Source organism: Leptonychotes weddellii, chromosome X (genome assembly GCF_054177405.1).
Source record: "Leptonychotes weddellii isolate Sample4059 chromosome X, ASM5417740v2, whole genome shotgun sequence".
Lineage (NCBI taxonomy): Eukaryota > Metazoa > Chordata > Mammalia > Carnivora > Phocidae > Leptonychotes > Leptonychotes weddellii.
Genome location: NC_138385.1, coordinates 99,709,636 through 99,720,844, shown reverse-complemented (window position 1 = coordinate 99,720,844; position 11,209 = coordinate 99,709,636). Strand labels below are relative to the sequence as shown.

At 41.5% G+C, this 11,209-nt stretch overlaps 1 protein-coding gene across 6 annotated transcripts in view; it reads right to left on the bottom strand.

Annotated features, from left to right (window-relative positions):
- The window catches only part of ARHGAP6 (Rho GTPase activating protein 6), a 455,537-nt gene that overhangs the window by 166,346 nt on the left and 277,982 nt on the right, over nt 1–11,209 (bottom strand). The window contains exon 1 of one of the 6 annotated variants that reach the window (XM_081809184.1): nt 7,464–7,482. The exons of the other annotated variants lie outside the window; for them this stretch is intronic. The gene's annotated coding sequence lies outside the window, so the exon portion shown is untranslated. Of the gene's footprint in view, nt 1–7,463; nt 7,483–11,209 lie in introns of those variants that run through there. 6 annotated transcript variants of the gene reach the window in all.

Here is an 11,209-nt window from a genome sequence, read left to right as displayed (position 1 = left end):
GAATTTCAATGCATGCTCAAGTTTGAGAACCAATATTTTATATAATACATGTTTCTTATTTAGGATCAAACATATATACACTGAAGTTGAGAAATAGCTCTTTTCTTCTTTTTGATGCTTTGAGGTTTGGGGGTTTTGTTTGTTTGTTTGTTTTTGTCTGTTTGCTTGTTTTGTGTTACTTTTGGTATTCTGACAAAAGTGAGATTTCTGCCTATCCTAGTGTGGTTATGACACAAGATCACCTGGTTCCTGATGAACTAAAAAGTCATTGTAAACATTTTAGCTTCAAAGAATTACCTATTTAAAATATAAGCTATTAGCAGCAATAATAAGAGGATGACTAATTTGAATCACCTAGCAGCTTGGGTCTGAAGAAAGATCAATGGCTTAGAGTCAGAGAGACTTTAGTCCAGCACTGTACAGGTTAAGTGGGGGTTTCTCCACCTCAGTGCTATTGGCATGTGGGGCCGGATAATTCTCTGTCAGAGGGAGGCTGCAGGATGTTTTAGCAGCATCCCAGGTCTCTATCCACTAGGTGCCAGGAGCACCGCCCCCTCCCCCTCAAGCTGTGGCAATAAAAAAATGTCCCATTTTTACTGGTCCACCGGGAATTCTCAACCTTGGCTGCAGAGTGGAATCCATTAAAAATGCTGATGCCCATGGTCCATCCCAGCCTGGTGGTATCAGATCTCTGGGTAGGCTCAGGAATCCATAGGTACTTTTTCAAAGCTCGCCAAGTGTTGCTGAGGTGCAGCCAAGACCTACAAACATTGTATTGACATCACTGTGCCTTAATTTCCTTACCTGGGAGATGGGTGCAATGTTCTCTATTCTAACTATCACACAGAATGTCCCAAGGATCGAATGAGAGAACATTTGTAAAAGCACGTGTCCCACAAAGCACTAACTATGCTAAGGGCAGCAGAGAAAAATGCTGCATTTGAAAAAGTTGCCATGCAAATGAAAACTGTATCCAGGCCTCTATAATGAGCTAGGATGATTTATATTTACTGTCTCTTGGACGCACACCTCATTTACAATAGGCAAGAGATGTGGGGAATTTGCAAAGTCTTTCTTGGGAGTAAACTGGTAGTGTTATTTAGTTCTAGATGGACAGAAAAAAAAAAAATCTTAAAAGAAAAAAGGGCGCCTGGGTGGCTCAGTCGTTAAGCGTCTGCCTTCGGCTCAGGTCATGGTCCCAGGGTCCTGGGATCGAGCCCCGCATTGGGCTCCCTGCTCTGTGGGAAGCCTGCTTCTCCCTCTCCCACTCCCCCCGCCTGTGTTTCCTCTTTTGCTGTGTCTCTCTCTGTCAAAAAAAAAAAACAACTTAACAGATGAACAGAAAACCGTATCAGATCAGATCAAACTGTCATACTGTGCACCAACAATAATGTGCACATCTAAAATCAAATCCCTAATCTTTCTACCCTTTTGGCTATCAAGAACTCATTTTAGTAAGTAGGAGAGGATTCAAATACATCTGAAGATAAATTACCTCTTTAAAAATTGTTAGAATGTAGAAAAATCATACACATTAGAAGTCTGGTATAGGCTTCAACTGTGTCCATATGTATTATTTCTTTAAAAAAACAAAAAGATCATGGGGTGCCTGGGTGGCTCAGTGGGTTAAGCGTCCGACTCTTGATTTCAGCTCAGGTCATGATCTCAGGGTCATGGGACCGAGTCCCGAGTCAGACTCCATGCTCAGTGCTGCTTGAGATTCTTCCTCACTCTCTCTCTGCCCCTCCCCCTGCTCATGCTCTCTCTCTCTCTCTCTCTCTAAACAAATAAATAAATAAAACCTTAAAATAAATAATAAAAATAAAAGATCAAAATATCTGAAGCAAACAATACCAAATGTTAATGGTTATTAAATCTGAACAACAGATATATAGGTTTTTATTTTTCATACTTTTCTTTTTTTTTTTTTTAAAGATTTATTTATTTGAGAGACAGAGAGCATGAGAGGAAGGAGGGTCAGAGGGAGAAGCAGACTCCCCGCCGAGCAGGGAGCCCTATTTTTCATACTTTTCTATATGTTTGAAATATTTGATTAAAACTAAAAGAATATGTTAAAATCAGTTTGAACAAAGCACCAGAGAATACGCTGAAGGAAAAATAAAGAAGACATGGTTTGGTTGGTGTCAGGTGACCATAGGGATGGAGAGGCCAGCTGGAGGCAAAGGGGCTCCACCTCACAGTGCCTGGCTCTGTTTACATTGCCAGCATATGTAGGTAGCGGACAACAGGCCTTTGACGCTCAAGATCAATGTTGAACTTGCCCTGCATGTAAGGAGTTTATTTTTGTCACATATTCTATCAGCTTTTAAACTAAGCAACCTATTATGAAATATCTGCTTCTCCCCTCCTGTACTCCTCTCTATCTCTAGAAACCAATATGGCGGCAATTGTGACATTTAACACAAAAGGTAGTAAGGACAGCCCTTTAGGTGCACCTTTTAAAAGAACGAATTTTGGGGGTGCCTGGGTGGCTCAGTCAGTTAAATGTCTGACTCTTGATCTCAGCTCAGGTCTTGATCTCAGGGTCATGAATTCAAGCCCCGCACTGGGATCCATGCTGGGCGTGGAGCATACTTTAAAAATTATTTAATTAATTAATTACAAGAACCAATTTGCTGGAAGCACTACACTCACGTGTGGGCTGTGATAAGTAAGCAGAACAGTTTTTCTCCTGGGGTAGGAGTGGGCAAACTACAACCCAAGGGCCAAATCCAGTCTGTTGTCTGTTTCTGTAAATACAGTAGTAATTTAACACGGCCTGCTCTGTTCCTTTACATATTATCTCTGGATGCTTTCAGCTACAACATCAGAGTTGAGTAGCTACAACAAATCCCGGCCAAAAGCCTAAAATATTTACCATCTGGCCCTTTACAAAACATCTTCTGAACTCCTGTCCTAGAGTACTAACATATAAAATTTTCCCATAGAAACTTAATAATAAGTGATTAGACAAAATGAAAAATTTTAATGACTTTTTGTACTGTTGTCATGTGATAATAGACGTTTCTTCCCTATTTTTCTTTTAATGCTAATAAACCAATTATAAAGATTCAAATATTAATGACCACTTTTTCCTCTTTAAAAAAAAACAAAAACTGGTGTGGCCTACAAAGGAGACCTAACAGAGGATGTGTGTTGATGATCAATAATTTAACATGTTGTTAAAACGTTACCATTTGACAATCTCTCAAACTGGCCCTTTCCTAGAGTAAAACTATTTTAACTGTACAGCTATTTGGAGTTGAATAACTGCATTACATGTAAAAATAATTATGGAAATTTACTGACCAAGAATTCTTCCCTTTTTAAAGAAATATAGAAGTCATAGTTGTATGCTAGAGAGAAATATAAAGGTGATCTCCTTTCCAGTCCTTTAAAAATAATTACCTTTATAAAGAGTAAAGATGACATTTATGTTTTAACATAAGTAACAGCCTATTTTTACTTCCTTTCACATGCCTGGCCTTTCCAGGGTTTGGGGAAATTTTAAGAAAAGGAGCTTCTGTAGCTACATAAAGTTGTATCATTCCCAGCAGCCTCATAAATTGAAAATGAGACCCTACTGATATCCCTTCGTTTTTCCTCAGAATGATCAGAAAATACAAAAACAGTAAGAAAACAGTGCCGAGCTATGGTTGCCAAGGCAACCATAATCATATTTCCTTTGAACTTCGGTGGAGCATCCACTGTAGTTCAATCCAAGCTCATGTTTCCTTAGAAAGCTTATATAAATTCAAAGTCCTTATTACCTAAGCAATAGCATTCTAATCAGGCAGGTGATGACAAGAGTATAGAATAGGACCTGAAATGCCCATGGCATTCCTGTCATGGGGAAAAGATGGGGAAATGACACTTGCTACTTCCTAGCACACCCAATGGCCAAGAGAACATTTGCTTCCACTCCACTCCATTCAACAAGCATTTGTGGTACTAGCCGGCTACTGCCATGGATGGAAATGTGAGTCCCACCCCTAGATAATGTAATAAGCACAGATTAAAATGAGCTGCAATCCCCTCGTCGATCCCCATGGCCCTAGAGAACTATGAGAAAGTACAGAATGGCTGGCAGGCACTCTCCACAGATCAGCATTCGTGGACCTTTTTCTTAAAGGAAAATATTCATTTGTCTTCATAGTGAAGAGAAGAAAAGTTTCCATACCATTTTGAGGAAGCTATTACTACTCATTTGTATCTCATTTGATGCTGCCTTCAGGACTGAAGAGGATGTTGTTTACTCCAGGAGATCGTCAAGATCTTGGAGGTTGGGTAGCCGGAGGTTGCCTCAATGAGCCCTAAACAATCTTGGCTCGTATTTTCCAACTTAGGCACTCATCAGTTTGAAGGCCTGTAAAGATGGTTGGTGTTGAAAATCTGAATGTGCTTTCCCATATAAACAATGATATGCATAGTGATTTGGGTTCTCAGGCCAGCTGATGTGGTCTCATTTAACCCACAACACACTTGAAGTGCAGAGTGGGAAATATAAATGGGAACACTATTCTCATTCATCTCAGGGCCTGGTAAAGAGAGGCGTTCTCCATCGTGGTATAGGAGAAAGAGCACTGGGTCGGGGTCAGAGGTCCCCTTCTGTGCCTCTAGACCAGAGACCATTTCCTGTGAGTCCTGTGGAATCTCCTGGGTCCATATCAGGGGCCTGGCCCACTGTAGGATCTCAATCCAGAACTTGCTGGATAAATGAAATAATGAGCACAGTATGATTCTGGGCTAGTCACTTCACCATCTTTGAGATTTAGTCTCCTTCCCTGTAAATATAAATTAGATGCTTGAGAAGAGTAGACCAGGCACTATGCTTGTCTTGCTCTCTATTCATCTCCCCCTCAGATTGGTGGGCAACCCATTTTATTCCTGTTTTTTGTACTATAGGGATAACAGTGGTTGCCACAAAGGGTGGATGGAAAGATGTATCATGAGGATGGAGACAGAGACCACTGGTGGGGATTGGAGTGTCATGGTTTTGGAAAGGGATTTTCTGAAAATATAGACACCTACTAGCATTTTTCACTGAACCAATAATGTGATAACAAACACTTCCCAAATTCACCCTCTCTGTGAAGCCCTTTTTCAGTAACCCCCACCTCATCTTTCTGGTGTCTCCTTTCCCTGATATTTTACCTTATTTCTTTATTTTTTGTTTCTAGGACAGTGGTCCCTTCTCACTTACTTTATTTTCTGCTCTTTATTGGCTATCCCCTGACACGGCAGAATGGGAGTACCACCCAGGGCAGGGATGTGCATCTGTTTCATTCAGAGCTGTATCTCCAAAACCCAAAACAGTGTCTGCTCATAGTAGGCATTCAACACATATTTATTGAATAAATGAATCACTGAATGAGAGAAAGGAGTATACTCTTCTTTAGATCTAAAGAGAGGAACTAGACGTTTCCAAGTATAAATTTTCCAAAAAAGAAAAGGAAGCATTAATTGAAGACAAATTTTGGAATCTTATTAAATCTAGGAGGAGAAGGACAACCATTTTTGTCAGAAAAATCTAAGGTGGGGCGCCTGGGTGGCTCAGTCGTTAAGCGTCTGCCTTCGGCTCAGGACATGATCCCAGGGTCCTGGGATCGAGCCCGGCATCAGGCTCCCTGCTCAGCGGGAAGCCTGCTCCTCCCTCTCCCACTCCCCCTGCTTGTGTTCCCTCTCTCACTGTGTCTCTCTCTGTCAAATAAATAAAATCTTCAAAAAAAAAAAAAAAAGAGAAAAATCTAAGGTAAGGAGACCCAACATCCTAGACTATCATCCAGCAAATTCAGTAACCAGAGTGGTTGCTTAAACACAGATGCTCTTGGTTATCTGTAAACATGTATAAGGAAGGAATGGTGTTGGACTTTAGGCTATCCTAAGGCCTGGGAGCTAGCAGGATACAAAGGAGACAGAAGATCTTCAGAATCGGTAGGTGTGCATTCGAATTCTTGCTCTGCCTCTTAATGCCTATTGACTTTGAGCAGCTAGAGAACCTTCCATGCCTCCGTTTTCTCCTTCCTAAAAGTGGAAGATGGCCCCTTGCCTTGCAAAGCTGTGGTGAGGGTGAAATGAAAAGATGTAAGTAAACCCAGGAGACAGAGAACTTTCAACAGGCCATGACTTTCTCACCGTTGCTTCCTGTCACCCTCCCAGCTTCGCCCCCACTAGCAGCAGCCTTGCCCGAGTCACCGAACCCCTCGGTCTCCACTGCGCTCTCCGACAAGATGAACAATTGGGTTAGAATGATTCCAAATAGATCTGCCACTCTGAAAATCCTGTGCACTCACTTTTACCTCCCCAAATACGTAATTATGGGGCGGGATGAAATAAAGAGATGTTGTAGAGACAATCTAGACTTATCTACAGAGGATTATTAAGTATTGTGAGTTGTGTGTGTTGTAATTCTATACTCATAACCCCAAAGTGTAGTTTTTCCGTAACAAGTCTTTTGGAAGAAGAGTTATAGTCCATGTCTCAGCAGTTCAAACTCCAGAGAGTTTTACAATGTTTGGGAGGGGCTGAAGAGGCCCAATATTTTAAAGATGAATGTAATTTGGTACTGAAATCTTCCTTTTGCATTTATGACTGTGTCCCAAATGAGAATCCTAGAAAAGAGAAGTGTGGTTCAGAAATATCAGGAGACCTCCTAAGAATCCAGCAAGGTTTCATACGCATTTCAGTTGATTTATGCTTTAAAATTGTTATTCATTTACAAGTTCCCACATTTGTACTGCCCAGACAGGATGAATTTGACAACCTGTGAATAATGGAAAAAAGAAGAAAATCAAGTTACCAAACAAATTATTTTCCCTTTGGGCCATGTGCACCCCATAAGATACCTTGGATACAGCACTTACATCACAGAAAAATTTACTTAGGATTAGCAGAAAATAATTTACTGGTTGCCATCTAGTCTTTAAAAGTCCTTTTTAAAAAATTAACCTATTCAAAGAGTTCCCAGAGGAGAAAAATCTTTTAATTCTAATACCTTTGCCCAAAGAAAAAATGGTCAGAAATACTTCTAAACACACTAGTGAAGAAGAGCTCCCTTGAGTACAACCATGATTTTTAATGCCTTAAAGCATGTCTTGGTCTGAACACCATACCTTCAGGTCATATTCAAATTACACACCTTTGGGTCATAGTCCAATCCTACACACACATACACTCACACTCTGCACCACCCATTTCTCCCATTTCCTCCTGTAACCAGAAAATGGAATGTTTTAGCGCAACCACGCACACCCTTCCATTTGCATAAAACTAATGGCTTTAACTCACTAAAGAAGCACAAGAACATCAGCAGGGCTGAAATTAGTCAAAATGAATAAAAGTTGTTAAGACAAAAATAAACCTTAAATTATAATATAACTTGGCCTGGATCAACAGCCACCATGTTAAAATAAATATCAATATCACATAATTAAATACAGGTGACCTAGAAACACCCAACTTACAAATATCCTGTACGTGGGAACAGCCAACCCAAGTGAGTTGGACCAGGACTAGGGCAGGCTCTCCCCAGGTCTGAAGGCGGGAGAAGGATTCCTTGGTCTCTTCCTGCTGGACGCCGGTGCTGGTAGTGATTAGAGTAGAAGGGAGAAATGGGCAGCCATGGTTCTCAAGCCACCACAGTATTCCCTTCCCACCACGCTCACCGAGGAATCCATTTCCCATAAATGTTACAAAGAGTGCCTTGGTTCCCAGGCGGGTCCATCAGAAGTCCGCTGGGCCCACAGGGCAGCTGGAACTGTGCTATTAATACTAGGCTGACTTCCCACTTGGAAGCCAACTCTAGCCCTGACAGTGTTCATCAGTTCTGTTATGGTTAAATGGATTTGTGGGCGGTCCTGGGAGCCTGCCAGTTAGAACATCCTTTCTGTGGGAAAATTCCTGCCGAGGCCCAAACAGCTCACTGACAAACACGGTTGTAGACCACACGTTGGGAGACCCTTAGGCATTGACAAATCAATCCTCACCTTTCCCTTCTGGAAGTGCTTGGGTGACCCTTATAGTCAAGCGTCGCACGGATAAACCTACGGCGGGCACAACACTCGGCACCTGGCCATGGTGACTAATAGGTATATTTTACTGTCATCATTAACACAGTAACAGGTCTACCTCCTCCCTGACACATTTACACATGTACACTCATTAGGACACTTTAGACCCATCGCACGCGTGCACGCGCTCCACCGTGCAATGTTCCATGCGAACATGTTTTCATCTACACAGAAGTGTCTTTGTCTTTTCTTGGGGAAAAATTGAACCACGATCCAGGCTTGAACTGCGTACTTTAGCTGTTGTTTCCTTGCTCTGGGGATTGATTTGTACTTGTTCATCTACATTCTCGACTGGCCCCTCCCCAGGCCAAAAAGACAACTGTAGGACAACCAGCCAAAGCATGGAGATGCTCAGCCATGGGACAGAAAGTGAAAGAGTTGTAATCAAGATTAGACCTGGGGCCTGAGTAACATCATGTTCAAATCAACCGAGAGACTCTCTATTGCATAATAGGTCCTCTTGGATTAGTGAAACTTACACGTGCAAAGGATACTGTTCTCATCAATGGCAAAGACAGTTTAGTAAAAGTTGATGAATTACAAATCTGAATCAATTCTACACACATACACAGAGCTAACAACGCAGCAGAGGAGATGTTGAACGATTTCATTAGCAGACTGTACTCTGCTAGGAGATGAAAAATATTCACTGCCTCGGAGCCTTAAAAATGCACACTGTTAACACGTCCCAGGGACACAATGGTGGTGCTGAAGCAGGTACATTCAATATACCTTCAGTTTTTGCAGCCGAAGAAGACAGAGCTGTGTTATTGACTTAAAGACAGCACAGGAACCACAGGAGACCACAGAGGTCCATGGAAGAGCAGAGGGTTTCCCAAATCCGATGTCTTCTTAAGGTCAGTTGATCAGTCTTTGATCAAAGGGCAAGGGCAGAGACAAGCACCAAGTTCAGTGTAGCGACCCGTCCTCCAGGGAGGGGATCAGAAGAGATTTCAGCACACCTGAATGATCTCTGCTACACAGTCATTAATGACACTTCAGCTTTGCTCTTACATCTTTCTTACTTGATCATCCCCAAGGATAAAATATTCTCGAATCCATGGGGAACCTGAAATGAAGTAAGAGCAGATTTGGGCTTATTCTTAAAATAAATGCCTGAGAATGATCTTTTAGTTGGTATATAATATATGTAGATATAAATAAATATTTGTATACTATGTATATATACCATGTTCACCTAGACTGATGTATATATATATATATACTGTGCATATGTGCATAGGTACATGCTACTTTTGCACACAATATGGATGCTAACTGACCTTTAAAAATGCCTTCAAAGTGGACTATTGAGTTCAAGCATACTCAGGACCATATCCATCTGTGGGCAGCTAATCAGAAATTACTGCCTCACTAACAGGTTTCCAAACTGAAAGTGAGATGCAAGTGTGCACACCTGCATCAGTTGTTGAAAGTATTATCCTTTACACTACTGCAGAAGTGTCAACACGAATCCACCCTCTGGAGTGGCCACAGCTCCTTGGACTGCTCAGTCTGATCAACACACAGAGGTAAGCCCCAGAAAGAAAGTGTTCCCTAATAGGCATTTGGAAAGAAGGCAAAAAATAATTTCCCCATCCACATTAGGTAAACCTGTATGGTGCTGCGGAAACAGAAAAAGGTATTAATTCCACATAGTGCTCTCTCCCAGGCAAAAGCATTTTAAAATAAAAACAGCCTTTAAAAAAGTTCTAATTTCAATTCACCCTGAGAACCAAACTTCTTCCTTTCAGGGAATTTACCAGTTTTGACCAGTGTTCAGAAGTCTTTAGCGCTGATACATTGGCTGGGGTGCACCTGCCTGACCAGAAGCAATCTGTCTTGCTCAACCGTAATGCTATACCATACTCAAAACGAAACAAGACAAAATTAAACACCAGAAAAAAAAGAAAAAAAAAAAAAAAAGAAGGATGGCGGATATGTTAATCTGGGCTAAACTGTCCCAAAGGTCACACCTATTTCTTAGTAGTTGATCAAACCCAGTTTAGGATAAGGAGTCTGAATACGTGGCAAGCAGCCCGAATGAATTTGTGCCAGGTCCCACCTTGTTTCAATTCCTTCTTCCCTAATTGCTCCACTTCCTCTCAGACTTTCTGGTCACTCTCCTTGACCCCATCATTGGAGAGGGTGTGTCCATAAAGTGGGTGCAGTCATATTCTAGACAAGTCACTGCCTGGGGTTTCTAATGAGCCAATAATATTCTGTAACTGCATCAGGCAAACTTTTCATGCAGAGATGCTCAGAATACCTGAAAAGATAGAGAAGCTAACTTTTTATTGTTGCCAAGCTAACAAGACAGGTTGGATTTTTGGTGCCTGATGGCTAATAAATGGTTATATGTATGGAAGAATTTGGTCTTTCATAAAACCTGATAGGGATATGGTGGAACAGTAGTTAACGTTTACCACCTTGCACTTCTTTAATGGTTTCCATTATCTACCAAAGACAGCCTAATAGTTGTGAATGTCCAAACTAGTGGGGGTCCAGGGTCAGTGTGCAACATCTATCCTACAAGCTCACTGTCATGATTAAATGAAATATATACACATATTTTTTCACCACCACCACCACCATCATGATCATCATCATCCTTTAATGGGAAATAAGGACTACTCATACATACTCACTACACCACAGAATTTTAGTTAGGAAGGGAATGTGATCTACGATAGAGTAAACTCAAAGGTAAACATAGGAATCGACAGTTCTTTTATATAGAAGGATGTCCCAATAGTTCCTCAGCCTCAATATATTTTTCCTCAACAGACCATCTATCTCCACTTTTCTCCCATTACCAAGGAGCCCGAAGGTTTACATAAATGACCAGTTTCAGTGAAGTACTGGACAAATCTTTCTGGAACCTTTGTGGACCAGACAGTAAAATGTAGCAGAAATGGTTGTACATTCATGTGAACTTAAGAACTAATTAACCCGGGCACCAGGGTGGCTCAGCCGGTTAAGTGTCTGACTCTTAATTTCTGCTCAGGTCATGATCTCAGGGTCGTGAGATCGAGCCCCAAGTCAGGCTTAAGATGATTCTCTCTCCTCCTCCCCCTGTCCCTCCCTACCCACCCCCTCCCCCGCTCTCTCGCGCTCTCTGTCTCAAAAAAAAAAAAAAA